Below are 20,223 nucleotides of genomic sequence, written 5' to 3'. Positions count from 1 at the left end.
CATGAATAAACTGAACCAAAGCTTTTAAAAATTACCTATAACTTACCAAAATGAAAATTTTGCTTTACAAATTAACACATAATACTCCATGAGGTGCAAAAAATAATAGGTGCGAATCCATTACAATCGAAGAATCAGAACAAATGACCAACAATAGCGAAATATAAATCTACCATCCAATAAAAGAAAAACCATATCAATTACACAGATAATACCAAACACTAAACAGAGAAATACTGGTCAAACCACCTTTTTTGACTTCCTACTTAGATAAAAAAATTAAATGGGCAGGGTGGCACCCTGCCCTTGTAATTCTCACGGTCGGCCACCATATAAATTCTCTTCATTTTATACATTTTATAGTATTTATAGTATTAAGCTTCATTGATGGAATAAAAAACAAAAATTCCAAAATCACATTTCTGAAATGATATGGGGTTGGGCCTGTAGCTCAATGGTTAAGACTTTGTTTCTCAACGTTGAGGTCACAGTTTCGATCCCAGCTTATCAGACACAAAAGAAGTTTTACTCACGATTTAAAGTCAAATCAAATATACGTAACAAGCATTGGTTTGTCCTGATCACCAAAATAGCAACGGACACGGAACCACGACCAGTCTATTAGATGTTCCTGAGGAAAGATTACAAGAAACTAATTCATAAAATTAATCAAATATATCAGAAGAGAAATAAAAAAACAGAGGAAAGTACAAAATCTTTTGTGAAGTAGTAGTAGAATTACTGGAAGATGAAGAACCAAATTTGATCATATTTGACAGATAGGTGTTCCATTAAAATTATCATTTTTGGTATTGGAATAAACAAGTACGAAATGTAATGACGTAATGACATGATGACATTTTCAGATGATGTAAACCAAGTGCTTTTTTCAAATGAACGTGCAATATGTCATGTTGAAAAGATAATTCATTCATGAGGTGGTTATACTGCTTTCTCCGATGCTCTCTGAAGAGTGAAGACAAATGAAGAAATAATACAAGGTTATCTGAGTCCAATACATTATACTCAATGTGCACTGTTTTATTTTCAACTGGCTGATATTGGACCGGCAAATATTCCTTATCAAAAAGAAAGAATACAACAGGTTTGTTCAACAAAGGAACAGAAATCCTGGGATAAGCTATTCTTGGGGTTGGCTATCCTGCTTGGATAAGTTCATCTTGAACTTAACATGTCCCCTGTTTACCAATTTTGTTTTGGTAATATTTAATCAGAGAACAAAGGTCAATGTGAACAGATGCTAGCACATCTATCCAATGATAAGATAAACCTCGATCTGCTATCCCCATGTTGAAAGCCCCATTAGATTCTTACAAGTACAATGCATTATATTTTCATTGACAGACCCGCTCTTCTTTACATGAGAGAAATATGGAATGATTCTAGGATGAATTGATGTCCGGTTATAATATACATAATTATATAAACAACACCAATTTAAGCCCAAAAGCTAATGAACATTTGCCTTGTATACATGCATAGGAGAAAAAGAAACCCATAAGAATCATAAAAAGGAAACCCTACAACTATCAAAAATGAAATTTAGTTTTAAGAGGAAAGGGGTTATTTTTCGTCCAGTCAAGATGATGAAAACTATAACAGGACACCCAAATGAAGGATTATATCCAGCAATTTTCTACGCATACTGTCCCAGGACCAATCCTTTTTCCTTTTCATACATAACTATATTCAAAAACAGGATGAGATCTGGGCTAAGGCCGTGCTTCTTTAAGGATCTGATATAATTTCTCATGAGACTGAATTTGTTAGTAACAGGATGATAGAAATAATCTCATATGTGGATTCCAGTTTTGTGCAAATCATCAAAAACACACACACAGAGAGAGAGAGAGAGAGAGAGAGAGAGAGAGAGAGAGAGAGAGAGAGAGAGAATGCTAGAGATACATAACCCTTATGAGAAGCAAGGATCGATTTAGATAAGCTGCTGGACTCCCTCTTCTCTTTTTGAAGCTTGAAAACATTTTACCCTAATAATCATGTTCTCGGTGGTGATGCTTTCTCCTGAGAAGGACGAATCAGTATATAAAAGAATCATGAAACAGAGGTCGAACATAAACCCTAGAGAAGAAGAGCTTATGGAAAATGAAGAACCAACCTTGAAATACACATTTGCATATCTCATGGCGATTTTTCTCGGGGAAGATCTGCATAGAGTTGAAAGATAATGGCGTTTTGAATAAAAATTAATAAATGACATTGAATCTACTTACCATGGTTGATAATCCTTAACTTCTCCGTTTCTAAGAATAGAAGAGGGTCGGCGATAAATGGAAATACCAAAACCATAGAGATTTTGAGAAAGCGGTAGGAGTGCCCGCTGAGTTACTCACCCGCCCAAAAATGGCAGACACGTGGTGGGTTGGGATATGATACGTGTAGTAAAATGGAATACATTGCATTAAAAATTAGAGACATCTGGTGCCCAAAACACGCATTGGCAGACACATGGTGGAATGGATGTTACATTAAATCTGGTGGGTGTTTTTGGACTTATCACCAGGAGCAAAGCACAAAAGAAAAATGACGGCAAAACCTTAAAAATGGAGGATACAGAAGAAAGTTTAGCAAATATAAAGTGGGACGTGGATGGCATTTGAGGAAAAATCGGTTGACGAAATTTCAAGGTCTAGGCTTTTAGAATAGTAAGGATTCTGCAGCTTTCTGCATTGCAGCAAGCCATTTATTTTTCTAATGTTTGTCATCTCCTCTACTTCAATCTGGATGCTCGAAACCCAAGTAAAATTTTCTAAAATTTTCATATGAATCTCTCTACATTGATTTTTTTGAAGGGTGCTTCATCCCTCGACATTGGAAGGTTTTCTATGGGCTGTGGAATTGGCGTTCTTTCTTTCGTGGTACGCCTTTGTTTATAGTTTATTACTTACCGAAATGTAGTATTAGCAGTCACCAAAGACTATTTAGGCTCCATTTCTTTCAACATGAAATGGGCAAAAAACAAATTTTACGCTCATTTTTCAACTAAAAAATGGGTGTAAATTTTGTTTAATGTAAAAATGAGCTAAAATTGGCACTAACTGGTAATTTCTAACAAATGAATCGCATCTAAATATGAGGGCCCCACTTTACTTTTGTAAGTATACTAATGTATCATATAAAATCGCCACTTATCAAATAATAGACAAAAAAAAAAAAAAAGGATCACTTGCATTCCCCGTTATCGATAGGTCATGTCCCAAAAATCTTCTCTTTAAGATGATTTGTGGATTTTTTATGTTGTCATGTTTTTATTTTTGTAGATTTTTATGTTGTTATTTTGAACTTTTTAAGTCGTCTATGTGACATGAAATATATTTGAGGGTTTGAATCATCATATGGAGATGGATTTTTGGGATGAGGCCTACCAATGGTGAAGAACAGTTGCATTCACTCGTTGTACGTACGTCATGCCCCAAAAATCTTATATCTATAGGATGATTTTTAAACATTTGATTTGGGCAATGATATTTTCACTCCCCCTGCAGTACGCATACGCTCCCCTTTTAACTTGATCGGACATCAAAAACAGTTAAGTTTGCCCACTGTTCACATTATAAAGGGGGCGCATGCGTACTGCTGGGGGACCGAAAATATCATCGCCCTTTGATTTGTGGAGGGGTTTATGTTACTATTTCTGGTTGGTTTTATGCTGTCATTTTTTTTTTGAACTTTCTAAGTCGTCAATGTTACATAGATCAGAGGGTAATTTGAATCGTCTTAGGGAGATGATTTTTGGGGCATGTGCTTCCAATGCTGAGGACCAAAATTTTATGAAATCTAAAATATAAGGTCTCCATTTTACAATTTGTTGGCATGTATTTACGTCGAAATACACACTCATGTATCATATGATATCATCACTTGTAAATAAATAATGTTTTGTATAAATAAAATTAAAATTTACTTCCATACTCTCGTTTTAGATAGGTCGTGCCCCTAAAATTTTCACCATAGGATGATTTTAATCCTTTTATTTGTGAAAGGTTTTTTATTTTATCATTTTTTTATTTGTAGAGTTTTTTTTTTTACGTTGCCATTTTTTGAAATGAATTTATTGAACATTTGAGGGTTTGTATCATCATATGGAGAATATTTTTGGAGCACGACCAACCCATGGCAGGGACCAACAAATGAATGACATCTAAATATGCCCAAATGAATGACATCTACATTCATATTAAAATAAAGATGACATAAATTCCCTCCCCAAAAATCTTTTCCATAATATGATTCTAACCCTTTGATTTGTGGATGTTAAATTGTTTGCAGGTTTTAATTTTGTCATTTTTCGAAAATTCTTAGCTGACTATAAAGGGCTTGGATCATCAATTTGAAAATGATTTTTGGGCACAATGGGGACAAACAAATGAATCACATCTGATATGGGGGGCCCCCATGCTGTTTGTTGTGGATGCATTTAAATTGAAATACATTGTTGTATCATATAAAACCGCTATTTATAAAAAAAAATAAAGACTACTTGCCATGTCCCAAAAATCTTCTCTATAAGATGATTCTAACCCTTTTATTTGTGGGATGTTTTTATGTTGTCATTTTTTTATTTTTGGAGATTTTTATGTTGTTATTTTGAACCTTTTAAGTCGTTTAAGTGACATAAAATATAATTGGGAGTTTGAATCATCATACATAGATGGGGATTTTTGGGACGAGGCCTACCAATTAATTGTGTTCGTTTAAGATTATGCCAAACGATTGTGAGCCCAACAACAACAACGAATTATTGGACTCAAACTTATGTTTGATTTTGAGTCCAATAATTGATTTTGGACTCATAATAGGATGACATAGTCTCAAACGAACAGACCTCCGTGCATCTTGGCTACAATGCATGGATAATTCTACCTTGAATAAACCATGCTTGTATATTTACCCTGCATGGCTAGGGCCTCTGAAACCTAGGGCTAGTAGGGCCTAGCCGATCTTGAGGAGAACCCCACCCCTACCAATGAAACTTGTGAGGTTCAATGCCAAACTAAAAGATCTATGCCTAATATTATCTTGACTAATCCCCTAGGATGGTTACCCTGCTTGTATGAGGGGTTGCTAAGGGATTGGTTAGGGTCAATGAACCTATATGGTTCGACCGTGGGTTAGGGCCTAGACAAGTGGCACGGGACCCATTGAAAGTAATCATAGGCCTCAGATGGCAGCTTGTGAGCTTTCAAGTGACAAATAACAGCAACTACCCTTCACATTAGGTAAAAAACCATCAAATATTACTCTATCATCTGCAAAATCACTAAACCAGATGAGAAAGAGTTCTTAAACTAACCTTAATAGCCACTTTCAGTTTTACTCTCAGTTGCTTGAACCTATTCAAGAAGTTGTGAGCGAAAATTCCTGAAGACAAAAAAATGAGAATTAATAAGGAGGAAAAAAGGGTACTTGACAATGTGCCAAATAAATTACAAGACTAAGAATCAAATGTCCTCTACACATCAAGCATGATCTAGCTGTTGCTGCGACTCCTTCCAATTCAGCTTTGAGCTTTGCTACCAGAGGAAGTAATCGAAACCGTACAACGGTCTAGACTTGAGAATTTTTACAAACCACTAAGAACAAGATGGTTTAAAATCCACACACGGACCTCACACCAAGAACAAGATGGTTTAGACCACTCACACAGACCTTTACATTGTTAGATAAGTTGTGACTCATAGAACAAACATACATGAGCCCGACAAACAAGTACATACATACATACTACACAATCATGCATAAGTTCTCCAAAAGGGTCTTCGTTCAGGCTTGTTCAAACACTTTTTCTCCATTGCCAAGATTCAGGATCCCACATAATAAGTAAAACTTCTCTCGATGTCAGAAATTTTGATATAAAATGAATTATGTTTACCTCAGCTGCCTGAGTCTCCTTATATTTGATTTGCTCTCACCCACCTTGTTTGTGAGACCCCATGTATTCTCATCGAAATACATACTCATGCACATATAATATCATCACTTATAAAACGTTAATGTTTTATATAAAAAATAAAAATTACTTGCATACTCTTGTTGTAGATAGGTCGTGCCCCTAAAATTTTGACCATAGGATGATTTATGCCCTTTATTTGTTAAGGGTTTTATGTGGACGATTTTAACGTTGTCATTTTTTTTTAACTTTGAGGGTTTGTATCAACTTTTGGAGAATATTTTTTGGGGCACGGCCAACCTACAAATGAACGACATCTAAATATGAGGACCCACTTTAATTTTCTTCTTCTTGTAGGGATATTATTTATATTACAATACACATCCATATTATATAAACCACTTATTGAACAATAAAGTAGTAGATAAAAAATAAAGATTACTTGCATACCCTCCTATAGATAGGTTGTGCCCAAAAATCTATTCCATATCCCCTTTTATTTGTTGAGGCAAAAAAGTTGTAATTTTCTTTCCAAGTTGTCTATATTACATTTAAATATATCTAAGTGCTTGGATCCTCAATTTAAAAAGATTTTTGGGCACTGCCTACTTATGGTGGGACAAACAAATGAATCACATATAAAGTGAGAGCCCTACGCAGGTACGGCCTCAAGCTCAGGGCTAGTAGGGCCTAGCCAATCCAGTGGAAAACATCATCAATGGTCATGGAGATTGGCTGCCTTTCATGGGTTAGGGCTTTTAAGACATACTGCCCAGGCCCCGGACCCATTGTACGTAATCGCACAGGATATACCTTAGATGGTGTTTTCAACTGACAAATAACTGCAACTACCCTGCACAATAGAGAAAAAACCTTCAAATATTAGTCTCTTACCTGCAAATCACTTCAAAAAGATGAGAAAGAAAATTCTTAAACTAACCTTACAAGCCATTTTTTCAGTTTTACTCTCAGCTGCTTGAACATATGCAAGAAGTTGTGAGCGAGAATTCCTAAAAATAAATGAATAAAGGAGAATTAATAAGGAGGTAAAAAGGGTAGCCAAATAAATTTCAAGATTAAGAATCAAATGACCTCAACAGACCGAGCATGATCTCGTTGCTGCTCCAATTCGGCTGTGAGCTTTGCCGCCAGAGAAAGTAATGGAAATCGTACAATAGTCTGGACTCTTTGGCAAACCACTTTTAGTTACTCTCAGTTGCAGAGGATTGAAATCTTCAGCTGGAACTTAGACTCCCCACCAAGAACAAGATGGTTTAAACTTTTAGTTACTCTCAGTTGCAGAGGAGTGAAATCTTCAGCTGGAACTTAGACTCCCCACCAAGAACAAGATGGTTTAAACCTTTCACATAGACCTCACACAGTGTTACATAAGCTGTGACTCATACACTAAGAAAAAAATGGTTTAGACTTTAGACTACTCACACAGACCTTCACTTCATAGTGCTACATAAGTTGTGACTCAAAAGAACATACAGCCTCACAAACAAGAACATAGATTAGCCCCACAAATAGGAACATACATACACAAACCCACAAAAACATACATAAGTTGGGACTCAAAAGAACCTAGTGGTGCTTTAGGGTCTCCATTCAGGCTTGTTCTACAATTACCACAAATCTGGATTGACTTCTCTGGATGTCAAAAAATTTGATATAAAATGAATTACTGTACATTAGCTCAGCTGCCCAAGTCTCCTTGTAATGATTTGCTCTCACCCATGTACCGACCTTTGTCTTCGAGTCCATGTATTTACGTCGAAATACACACTCACGCATCATAAAATATCATTACACATCCAAGTATCATATAAAATCTTCACTTATAGATCAATATAGTAGATAAAAAATAAATATTACTTGAATTCCCTCCCTGTACCATAGGTCTTGCCCAAAAAACTTTTCGAAAGGAAGATTCTAACCCTTTGATTCGTAGAGGCTTTTAAGTTGTATTTTTTTTGAAAAAAAATTTGAGGTTTTTATTGCCATTTTTTAAAACTTTCTAAGCCATCTTGTTACATTTAAATTTATCTCAGCGCTTGGATCATCAATTTAAAAAGAAAAAAATGAATCGCATCTAAGTATGAGGGCCCCACTTTACTTTTGTAAGTATACTGATGTATCATATAAAATCGCCACTTATCAAATAATAGACAAAAAAAAATAAAGATTACTTGCATTCCCCCGTTATCTTCTCTTTAAGACAATTTGTGGATTTTTTATGTTGTCAGTTTTTATTTTTGTAGATTTTTAAGTTGTTATTTTGAACTTTTTAAGTCATCTGTGTGACATGAAATATATTTGAGGGTTTGGATCATCATATGGAGATGGATTTTTGGGATGAAGCCTACCGGTGGTGTGGACCACACTTTACATGTTTTTTTGTTTGGATTAGTCACATGTCAAGAAGAGTAGGCCAACCGATAGGGATCCCAAGAACCAATTACTAGACTTAAATTTATGTGATAAATCCGCTCATTCTGATAACTCGGGACACCCAGCAGATGTACATGGCAATCAACCCCACTTAATCCTTCTGATGTGAAGTACATCAGACCCTCTGCAGTCATTGACTGGGTGTCCCGAGTAATCCAAAGGGGTGGATATATCACTTCCAGTAAAAAAAAATAAAGATTACTTGCATACCCTCGTTATCTATAGGTCATGTCCCAAAAATTTTCTTTATAAGATGATTTGTGGATGTTATTATGTTGTTATTTTGTTTTTGTAGATTTTTTTTTGTTGTCGTTGTTTTGAACATTTTAAGTTGTCTACGTGACATGAAATATATTTGAGGGTTTGAATCATCATAAGGAGATGGATTTTTGGGACCAGGCCTACCCATGGCGAGGGACCAGACTTTACTTCTTTCCTTTTACTATGCCACTCGAGAGCCGTTATTGGACTCAAATTTACGTTTAATTTTGAGTCCAATAATTGGTTTTGGAATCACAATATGTTCACATAATCCGGCTAGGCCCCCCACAAACCATGCTTGTATAACCCTGCATGGCTAGGGCGTCAAACCAAGGGCTAGTAGGGCCTAGCCGATCCTGTGGAGAACACCACCATTGGTTTACACCCCATGCGGTACCCAATGAAAATTGTGAGGTTCAACATGAAACTAAAAGATCTAGGCCTAATATTTGGTGCAACTTGGGTCAATTTTTTGGAATTCGGGATTACCTTTAAATCGGGTCAGGGTCGGATAGATTCCAATTCATTTTTCAGCAAAAGCTCAACTCAAGCCAACCCAAGCTGCACCCCTACTAACCCTTAGGATCCGTGGTTAGTACCTTGCTTGTATGGGTTACTAGGGATTGGCTAGGCCCCGGGCCTCTAGGGTCGATGAACCTATATGGTTTGACCGTGGGCTCGGGCCTAGACATAGCAGCCCGGGACCCATTGAAAGGAATCCCAGGACCCCATTGAAAGTAATAACAGGGGGGAATACCTCAGATGGCCTTGTGAGCTATCGCGTGACAAATAACAGCAATTACCCTGCACAAAATCAGCAGCTTCAAATATTAGTCTATCGTCTAAAAAATTATTGCAGTAGATGCGAAAGAGAGTTTTAAAACTAACCTTAAATAGCCACTTTCAGTTTCTCTCAGCCACTTGAACATATATTCAAGAACTTGTGAGCAAAAATTCCTGAAGATAGACAAAAAAGAAAGAAAAAGAAAGCGAATTAATGAGGCAAAAAGGGTACTTAACAATGTGCCAAATAAATTTCGAGACTCAGAATCAAATGTCCTCTACACACCCAGCATGTTCTAACCGCTGCTGCGACTCCTTCCAATTCGGCTTTGAGATTTGCTACCAGAGGAAGTAATCGAAACCATACAACGGTCTGGACTTGAGAATTATTACAAACCACTAAGAACAAGATGGTTTAAAATCCTCACAGACCTCACACCAAGAACAAGATGGTTAGACATCTCTCACATTGTTACATAAGTTGTGACTAATAGAACATACATACATAAGCCCCAGAAATAGCTACATACTACATACATACACAAGCCTACACAATCATAAGTTCTCTTCAAAAGGGTCTTCATTCAGGCTTGTTCTAACACTTTTTCTCCATTGCCAAGACCTGATCTAGAGCTACTACAAATCAGGATCTCACCTAGATGTCAGAAAATTTGAAATAAAATGAATTACTAATATGTTTACCTCACCCACCTTGTCTGTGAGGCTCCATGTATTTTCATAGAAATACAAACTCATGTATCATATAATATCATCACTTATAAAACGTTAATGTTTTATATAAAAAATAAAAATTACTTGCATTGATGTAGATAGGTCGTGCCCCTAAAATTTTCACCATAGGATGATTTAAGCCCTTTATTCGTTAAGGGTTTTTATGTGGACGATTTTAACGCTGTCATTTTTTTTCTTACTTTCTAAGTCGTCAATGTTACACTGAATTTTATTATGTGTTTGGGGCTTTGTATCAATTTTTGGAGAATATTTTTGGGGCGCGGCCAACCTATGGTGATGACCAACAAATGAATGACATCTAAATATGGGGACACCACACTTTTAATTTTTATTTTTGGGGCGCGGCTAAATATTAAAATACACATCCATATTATATAAACCACTTATAAAACAATAAAGTAGTAGATAAAAAATAAAGATTACTTACATACCCTCCTATAGATAGGTTGTGCCCAAAAATCTATTCCATATGATGATTCTAACCCTTTGATTTGTGGAGGCTTTTAAGTTGTAATTTTGTTTTTTAATTTTTTGGAGGTTTTTATTTTGTCATTGTTTTCATCTTTCCAAGTTGTTTATATTAAATTGAAATATATCAAAGGGCTGATCATAAATTTAAAAAGATTTTTGGGCACTGCCACTTATGGTGGGACAAACAAAGGAATCGCATCTAACCCTACGCAGGTACGGCCTCAAGCCTGGAGCTAGTAGTGCCTAGCCAATCCAATGGAAAACACCATCAATGGTGGTTACACCCCATGGAGATTGGCTGCCTTTCATGGGTTACATTCCTAGGACTGGTTACTCTGCTTGTATAGTGCCTTCTTGGGTTAGGGTCTGGACCCATTGTACCTGCCTTTCTTGGGTTAGGGTCTGGTCCCTACCTTATATAGTGCCTTTCTTGGGTTAGGGTCCGGACCCATTATACATATATACCTTAGAGATAAAACCGTCAAATATTAGTCTCTTTGCCTGAAAATCAATAGAAAAAAGATGAGAAAGTGAGTTCTTTTTTTTTTGTTGAGAAAGTGAGTTCTTAAACTGACCTTAATAGCCACTTTTTCAGTTTTACTCTATTCAAGAAGTTGTGAGCGAGAATTCCTGAAAATAAATGACAAAAAGGAGAATTAATAAGGAGGTAAAAAGGGTACATGAAAATGGGCCAAATAAATTTAAAGATTAAGAATCAAATGACCTCAACAGACCGAGCACTATCTTTTGTTGCTGCTGTGACTCCTTCCAATTCAGCTGTGAGCTTTGCTGCACTAGAAAGCAATGGAAACCATACACTAGTCTGGACTTTTTGCAAACCACTTTCAGTTTACTCTCGGTCGCAGAGAAGTGAAGAAATCTTCAGCTGGAACTACTGTGTTACATAAGCTGATGGTTTAAAACATTCACATAGACCTTATTACACAGTGTTACATAAGCTGTGACTCTTACAACATTTATATACATAAACCACTCACACTAAGAAAAAAATGGTTTAGACTTTAGACCACTCACACAGACCTTTGCTACATAAGTTGTGACTCATAGAACATACTGCCCCCCACAAATACACAAACCCACAAACACATACATAAGTTGGGTCTCAAAAGAACCTAGTGTGGGGTGCTTTTTAAGGTCTCCATTCAAGCTTGTTCTACAATTTTTCTCCATTGCCAAGTCTGTCACTAATTGCCACAAATCTGGATCCCATCTGATAAGTAAAACTTTTCTGGATGTCAGAAAATTTGATGTAAAATGAATTACTGTACATTACCTCAGCTGCCCAAGTCTCCTTGTAATTGATTTGCTCTCACCCATCTAGCGACCTTTGTTTTTGAGTCCATGTATTTATGTCGAAATACACACTCACGCATCATAAAATATCATTACACATCCAAGTATCATAGAAAATCATCACTTATAGAACAATATAGTAGATAAAAAATAAATATTTCTCGTGTCCAAAAATCTTTTCCAAAGGAAGATTCTAACCCTTTGCTTTGTGGAGGCTTTTAAGTTGTATTTTTTTAATTTTTTTGATGTTTTTATTGTCATTTTTTAAAACTTTCTAAGCCATCTTTGTTACATTTAAATTTATCTAAGGGTTTAGATCAATTTAAAAAGATTTTTGGGCACTGCCTAAGTAGGGTGGGGACAAACAAATGAATCGCATCTAAATATGAGGGCGCCACTTTACTTTTGTAAGTATACTGATGTATCATATAAAATTGCCACTTATCAACCAATAGAATAATAGACAAAAAATAAAAGATTACGCATTCCCCCGTTATCGATAGGTCATATCCCAAAAATCTTCTCTTTAAGATGATTTGTGAATGTTTTTATGTTGTCATTTTTTTATTTTTGTAGACTTTTATGTTGTTATTTTGAACTTTTTAAGTCGTCTATGTGACATGAAATATATTTTTAGGGTTTGAATCATCATATGGAGATGGAATTTTGGGACCAGGCCTACAATGGTGAGGGACCAGAGTTTACATGCCACTAGATAGGGAGCCCAAGAACCAAATTATTGGACTCAAATTTACGTTTAATTTTGAGTCCAATAATTGGTTTTGGACTCACAACATGTGCACACAATCTCAAATGAACAGATCTCTCAGTGGGGATTGTCATACACGGATAAACCATGCTTGTATACCCTGCCATGGCCTCAAACCTAGGGCTATTAGGGCCTAGCCGATCCCTGTGGAGAACACCCCCAATGGTGGTTACACCCCATGCAGTACCAATGAAAATTGTGAGGTTCAACGCAAAACGAAAAGAACTAGGCCTAATATGGTAATATTATCTTGAATAAACCCTTAGGATCCTTGGTTACCCTGCTTGTATGGGTTACTAGGGATTGGCTAGGGTCAATAAACCTATATTTGACCATGAGCTCGGGCCTAGGGCGTAGACATAGCAGCCCGGGACCACCCATTGAAAGTAGAAGTAAGGGGGGATATACCTCAGATGGCCTTGTGAGCTTTCGAGTGACAAATAACATCAACTACCCTGCACAAAATAACAGCACCTTCAAATATTAATTAGTCTATCATCTACAAAATCTCTACAAAATCTCATAGAACGTACATGCATGAGCCTCACAAACAAGAACATACATAAGCCCCAGAAATAGGTACATACTACATACATACAAAAGGCTCTTCATTCAGGCTTGTTCTAACACTTTTTCTCCATTGCCAAGAACCGGTCTAGTTTCCACAAATCAGGATCCCACCTAATAAGTAAAACCTCTCTGGATGTCAGAAAATTTGATATAAAATGAATTACTTACCTCACCCACCAAGTTTGTGGGACTCCATGTATTTTCATCGAAATACACACTCATGTATCATACACACTTATGTATCATATAATATCATCACTTTATAAAACGTTAATGTTTTATATAAAAAATAAAAATTACTTGCATACTCTTGTTGTAGATAAGGTCGTGCCCCGAAAATTTTCACCATAGGATGATTTAAGCCCTTTATTTGTTAAGGGTTTATGTGGCAATTTTCTAGGTCGTCAATGTTACACTGAATTTATTATGTGTTTGAGGGTTTGTATCAACTTTGGGAGAGTATTTTTGGGGCACGGCCAACCTATGATGGGGACCAACAAATGAATGACATCTAAATATGAGGCCCCACTTTTAATTTTCTTTTTCTTGTAGGGGATATATTTATATTACAATACACATCCATATTATATAAACCACTAATAGAACAATATGAGGCCCCACTTTTAAATTTCTTTTTCTTGTAGGGATATTTATGTTAAAATACACATCCATATTATATAAACCACTTATAGAACAATAAAGTAGTAGAAAAAAAATAAAGATTACTTGCATACCCTCCTATAGATAGGTTGTTCCCAAAAATCTATTCCATATGATGATTCTAACCCTTTGATGTGGAGGCTTTTAAGTTGTAAATTTTTTTAAATTTTTTTTTGGAGGTTTTTATTTTTGTCATTGTTTTCATCTTTCCAAGTTGTCTATATCTAAGGGCTTGGATCATCAATTTAAAAAAATTTAAAAAGATTTTTGGGCACTGCCACTTATGGTGGGACAAACAAATGAATCACTTCTAAAAGTGAGGACCCTAAGCGAGTACGACCTCAAGCCTGGGCTAGTAGGGGCTAGCCAATCCAATGGAAAACACCATCAATGGTGGTTACACCGCATGGAGATTGGCGGCCTTTCATGGGTTGAATGAACCCTAGGATCGGTTACTCTAGTTGAATAGTTTACAAACCACTAATAGAACAATATGAGGCCCCACTTTTAAATTTCTTTTTCTTGTAGGGATATTTATATTAAAATACACATCCATATTATATAAACCACTTATAGAACAATAAAGTAGTAGATAAAAAATAAAGATTACTTGCATACCCTCCTATAGATAGGTTGTTCCCAAAAATCTATTCCATATGATGATTCTAACCCTTTGATGTGGAGGCTTTTAAGTTGTAAATTTTTTTAAATTTTTTTTTGGAGGTTTTTATTTTTGTCATTGTTTTCATCTTTCCAAGTTGTCTATATCTAAGGGCTTGGATCATCAATTTAAAAAAATTTAAAAAGATTTTTGGGCACTGCCACTTATGGTGGGACAAACAAATGAATCACTTCTAAAAGTGAGGACCCTAAGCAGGTACGACCTCAAGCCTGGGCTAGTAGGGGCTAGCCAATCCAATGGAAAACACCATCAATGGTGGTTACACCGCATGGAGATTGGCGGCCTTTCATGGGTTGAATGAACCCTAGGATCGGTTACTCTGGTTGAATAGTTTACAAACCACTAATAGAACAATATGAGGCCCCACTTTTAAATTTCTTTTTCTTGTAGGGATATTTATATTAAAATACACATCCATATTATATAAACCACTTATAGAACAATAAAGTAGTAGATAAAAAATAAAGATTACTTGCATACCCTCCTATAGATAGGTTGTTCCCAAAAATCTATTCCATATGATGATTCTAACCCTTTGATGTGGAGGCTTTTAAGTTGTAAATTTTTTAAAATTTTTTTTTGGAGGTTTTTATTTTTGTCATTGTTTTCATCTTTCCAAGTTGTCTATATCTAAGGGCTTGGATCATCAATTTAAAAAAATTTAAAAAGATTTTTGGGCACTGCCACTTATGGTGGGACAAACAAATGAATCACTTCTAAAAGTGAGGACCCTAAGCAGGTACGACCTCAAGCCTGGGCTAGTAGGGGCTAGCCAATCCAATGGAAAACACCATCAATGGTGGTTACACCGCATGGAGATTGGCGGCCTTTCATGGGTTGAATGAACCCTAGGATCGGTTACTCTGGTTGAATAGTTTACAAACCACTAATAGAACAATATGAGGCCCCACTTTTAAATTTCTTTTTCTTGTAGGGATATTTATATTAAAATACACATCCATATTATATAAACCACTTATAGAACAATAAAGTAGTAGATAAAAAATAAAGATTACTTGCATACCCTCCTATAGATAGGTTGTTCCCAAAAATCTATTCCATATGATGATTCTAACCCTTTGATGTGGAGGCTTTTAAGTTGTAAATTTTTTTAAATTTTTTTTTGGAGGTTTTTATTTTTGTCATTGTTTTCATCTTTCCAAGTTGTCTATATCTAAGGGCTTGGATCATCAATTTAAAAAAATTTAAAAAGATTTTTGGGCACTGCCACTTATGGTGGGACAAACAAATGAATCACTTCTAAAAGTGAGGACCCTAAGCAGGTACGACCTCAAGCCTGGGCTAGTAGGGGCTAGCCAATCCAATGGAAAACACCATCAATGGTGGTTACACCGCATGGAGATTGGCGGCCTTTCATGGGTTGAATGAACCCTAGGATCGGTTACTCTGGTTGAATAGTTTACAAACCACTAATAGAACAATATGAGGCCCCACTTTTAAATTTCTTTTTCTTGTAGGGATATTTATATTAAAATACACATCCATATTATATAAACCACTTATAGAACAATAAAGTAGTAGATAAAAAATAAAGATTACTTGCATACCCTCCTATAGATAGGTTGTTCCCAAAAATCTATTCCATATGATGATTCTAACCCTTTGATGTGGAGGCTTTTAAGTTGTAAATTTTTTTAAATTTTTTTTTGGAGGTTTTTATTTTTGTCATTGTTTTCATCTTTCCAAGTTGTCTATATCTAAGGGCTTGGATCATCAATTTAAAAAAATTTAAAAAGATTTTTGGGCACTGCCACTTATGGTGGGACAAACAAATGAATCACTTCTAAAAGTGAGGACCCTAAGCAGGTACGACCTCAAGCCTGGGCTAGTAGGGGCTAGCCAATCCAATGGAAAACACCATCAATGGTGGTTACACCGCATGGAGATTGGCGGCCTTTCATGGGTTGAATGAACCCTAGGATCGGTTACTCTGGTTGAATAGTTTACACCGCCCCCCCCCCCCCCTTTCTTGGGTTAGGGCCAAGACAGATACTGCCCAGGCCCCAGACCCTTTGTACATGACTACCCTGTACATTAGAGAAAAAACCTTCAAATATTAGTATCTTTACCTGGTGCAAATCAATAGAAAAAAATGAGATAGAGAGTTCTTGAACAAACCTTAATAGCCACTTTTTCAGTTTTACTCTCGGCTGCTTGAACAATATTCATGAAGTTGTGTGCTGGAATTCCTGAAAATAAATGAAAAAAAGGAGAATTAAAATGGAGGTAAAAAGGGTACTTGACAATGAGCCAAATAAATTTCAAGATTAAGAATCAAATGACCTCAACAGACCGAGCATTATCTCTCGTTGCTGCTGTGAATTCATTAGCCAATCCATAGGATGATGATTTAAGCCCTTTATTTGTTACACTGAATTTATTATGCGTTCGGTTTGTATCAACTTTTGGAGAATATTTTTGGGGCACGGCCAACCACCTATGGTGGGGACCAACAAATGAATGACATGAGATATGAGGACCCCACTTTTAATTTTCTTTTTCCTGTAGGGATATTTACAGTAAAATAGACATCCATATTATATAAACCATTGGTAGAACAACAATAAAGAGATGAAAAATAAAGATTACTTGCATACCCATACCCCCCCCCCCCTCTCGCTCTTCTATAGATAGGTTGTGCCCAAAAACCCTTTGATTTAGGGACCTTTTAAGTAGTAATTTTTATTTTTATTTTTTGGAGGTGTTTATTTTGCCATTGTTTCCATCTTTCCAAGTTGCCAATATTACATTTAAATATATCTAAGGGCTTAGATCATCAATTTAAAATGATTTTTGGGCACTACTTATGGTGGGACAAACAAATGAATCACATCTAAAATTGAGGGACCTATGCAGGTAGGGCCCCTCAAGCCTGGGGCTAGTAGGGCCTAGCCAATCCAGTGGAAAACACCATCAATGGTGGTGTACCCTATGGAGTTTGGCTGCCTTTCATGGGTTGAATAAACCCTAGGATTGGTTACTCTGCTTGTATAGCTACCCCTACCTTATATGGTGCCTTTCATGGGTAAGGGCCAAGACATACTGCCCAGGCCCCCGGACCCATTGTGCGTAATCACAGCGGATATACCTTAGATGACCAATTGCGAGCTTTTCAACTGACAAATAGCTGGAAATATTAGAGAAAAAACCTTCAAATATTAGTCTCTTATCTGCAAATCACTAGAAAAAGATAAGAAAGAGAGTTCTTAAACTGACCTTACCAGCCACTTTCAGTTGTCGTGAGTGAGAATTCCTAAAAAAACCTTCAAATATTAGTCTCTCAGCTGCTTGAGAATTCCTGAAAATAGACGAAAAAAGGAGAATTAATAAGGAGGTGAAGGAGAACTAATAAGGAAGTGAGAATTCCTGAAAATAGACGAAAATTGACAATGCATGCCAAATAAATTTAAAGACTAAGAATCAAATATCATCAACATACCGAGCATGATTTTGCCACTGCTGCCTTCCAATTCGGCTGTGAGCTTTGCTGCTAGACTTGGGTACTTTTTGCAAACCACTTTCAGTTTACTCCTACTAAGAACACGAGTGTTACATAAGTTGGGACTCATACATACATAAACCACTCACACATACCTTCCACAGTGTTACATAAGTTGTGACTCATAGAAGACATACATAAGCCCCACAAACGAAGAACATACATAAGTTGGAACTCATACATACATATAAGTCATAAACCACTCTCACATACCTTCACAGTGTTACATAAGCTGTGACTCATAGAAGATACATACATGCATATAAGCCCACACAAACATACATAAGTTGTGACTCAAAAGAACCTAGTGTGGTGCTTTAGGGGCCTCCATTCAAGCTTGTTCTATAACTTTTTCTCCATTGCCATAACTCTCACTGATCTAGAATTACCACAAAACAGGACCCCACCTAATAAGTAAAACTTTTATGGATGTCGGAAGATTTGATATACAATGAATTACTATATAACTCAGCCGCCCAACAAATCTTTGAGTCCATGTATTTGATTTACCTCAGATGCCCAACATAACTCTCACTGATCTTTGAGTCTCCTTGTAATTGATTTGCTCTCACCCCCATGTACCCGCACCTTTGTCTTTTAGTCCATGTATTTACGTCGATAGCCACACTCTCGCATGAAAACAATATCATTATCCAACAAATCTTCACTTATAGAACAATATAGTAGATAAAAAATAAAGATTACTTGCTGACACCATATAGTCGTGCCCAAAAATCTTTTCCAAAGGATGACCCTTTGATTTGTAGAGGCTTTTAAGTTGTATTTTTAAAAAAAAAAATTTGAGGTTTTTATTGTCATGTTTTAAAACTTTCTAAGTCATCTTTGTTACATTTAAATTTATCTATTGGATCATAAATTTAAAAGATTTTTGTGGAGGCTTTTTAAGTTGTATTTTTTTAATTTTTTTGAGGTTTTTATTGTCATTTTTTGAGCTTTCTAAGCCGTCTTTGTTACATTTAAATTTAACTAAGGGCTTGGATCATCAATTTAAAAAGATTTTTTCGCACTGCCTACGGACAAACAAATGTATCATATAAAATCGCCACTTATAAAATAATAGAAAAAAAATAAAGATTACTTGCATTCCCCGTTATCGATAGGTCATGTCCCAAAAATCTTCTCTTTAAGATGATTTTCCCTTTGATTTGTGGATATTTTTATGTTGTCATTTTTTTGGGTGGAGATTTTTATGTTGTTGTTATTTTGAACCTTTTAGGTCGTCTGTGTGACATGAAATTTGAGGGTTTGAATCATCACAGGGAGATGATTTTTGGGACACAACCTACCTATGGTGAGGAACAACAATTGAATGGCATTTTTTGTTGGGCATGTATTCATGTTGAGGTATACATTCCACATACCTCAGAGCTTGTGAGCTTTTAAGTGACAAATAACCGCAACTACCCTACACATCAGAGAAAAAACCTTCAGATATTAGTCTATCATCTGCAAAATCACTAAAAAAGATGAGCAATAAAGTTCGAGCTTGTGAGCTTTTAGTGACAAATAACCGCACTGCCCTACATATCAGAGAAAAAACCTTCAGATATTAGTCTATCATCTGCAAAATCACTAAAAAAGATGATCTAGTTCGTAAACTAACCTTAGTTTTTACTCTCAGCTGCTTTCAAGAAGTTGTGAGAGAGAATTCCTGAAGATAGATGAAAAAGGAGAATTAATAAGGAGGTAAAGGGGTACTTGACAATGCGCCAAATAAATTTCAAGACTAAGAATCAAATGTCCTCAACATGCCCAAGCATGATTTTGCCGCTGCTGTGACATTCCTTACAATTCGGCTGTGAGTTTTACGCCAAATAAATTTCAGTTCCCTCCCCCCCCCCCCCCCCCCCCACACTAAGAACAAGATGGTTTGACCTTATAAAGTGTGTTACATAAGTTGTGCCTCATACATACAGAAACCACTCACACAGACCATCACACTGTTACATAAGTTGTGACTCATAGAACATGCATGCATTGATACATACACAGGCCCACACAAACATACATATGTTGTAACTCAAAAGAACCTACTG

At 36.1% G+C, this 20,223-nt stretch overlaps 4 long non-coding RNA genes across 21 annotated transcripts in view; 1 reads left to right on the top strand and 3 right to left on the bottom strand.

Moving 5' to 3' along the window:
- LOC143887558 (uncharacterized) overlaps positions 1-20,223 on the bottom strand; it is a 115,677-nt gene that overhangs the window by 15,246 nt on the left and 80,208 nt on the right. For 6 of the 10 annotated variants that reach the window (XR_013254244.1, XR_013254250.1, XR_013254254.1 and 3 more), the window contains exons 1-3: positions 2,253-2,521; positions 2,138-2,186; positions 534-2,043 (exon numbers count right to left, since the gene is read on the bottom strand). The exons of 2 other annotated variants lie outside the window; for them this stretch is intronic. This is a non-coding gene — a long non-coding RNA (uncharacterized LOC143887558). Of the gene's footprint in view, positions 1-533; positions 2,044-2,137; positions 2,187-2,252; positions 2,522-20,223 lie in introns of those variants that run through there. 2 more of the 10 variants (XR_013254247.1, XR_013254245.1) reach the window with 2 other exon arrangements.
- Positions 2,549-4,579, top strand: LOC143887563 (uncharacterized). Its single transcript, XR_013254266.1, has 3 exons — positions 2,549-2,684; positions 2,832-2,897; positions 4,309-4,579. It is a non-coding gene; the product is annotated as an uncharacterized LOC143887563 (long non-coding RNA).
- Positions 6,429-8,184, bottom strand: LOC143887566 (uncharacterized). Its single transcript, XR_013254273.1, has 3 exons — positions 7,022-8,184; positions 6,870-6,939; positions 6,429-6,782 (listed from the first exon to the last, which is right to left on the bottom strand). It is a non-coding gene; the product is annotated as an uncharacterized LOC143887566 (long non-coding RNA).
- On the bottom strand, positions 8,462-19,662 carry LOC143887561 (uncharacterized). Of its 9 annotated transcripts, none has more exons than XR_013254263.1 (10): positions 18,677-19,662; positions 18,107-18,201; positions 17,884-17,965; positions 16,786-17,794; positions 13,329-13,415; positions 11,376-13,189; positions 11,227-11,281; positions 9,714-11,152; positions 9,533-9,601; positions 8,462-9,448 (listed from the first exon to the last, which is right to left on the bottom strand). It is a non-coding gene; the product is annotated as an uncharacterized LOC143887561 (long non-coding RNA). The 9 variants fall into 9 exon arrangements; XR_013254259.1 differs by having other exon boundaries at positions 8,463-9,448; positions 9,714-11,281; positions 16,786-16,856; positions 17,672-17,794; positions 18,677-19,660; XR_013254262.1 differs by having other exon boundaries at positions 8,463-9,448; positions 9,714-11,281; positions 16,786-16,856; positions 17,756-17,794; positions 18,677-19,659.

Source organism: Tasmannia lanceolata, unplaced genomic scaffold, assembly GCF_043159265.1.
Source record: "Tasmannia lanceolata isolate RefF3 unplaced genomic scaffold, GAP_Taslan_0.1 ptg000012l, whole genome shotgun sequence".
Lineage (NCBI taxonomy): Eukaryota > Viridiplantae > Streptophyta > Magnoliopsida > Canellales > Winteraceae > Tasmannia > Tasmannia lanceolata.
The sequence above is the reverse complement of the archived record's forward strand: the minus strand, read 5'-3'. Positions and strand labels throughout refer to the sequence as shown.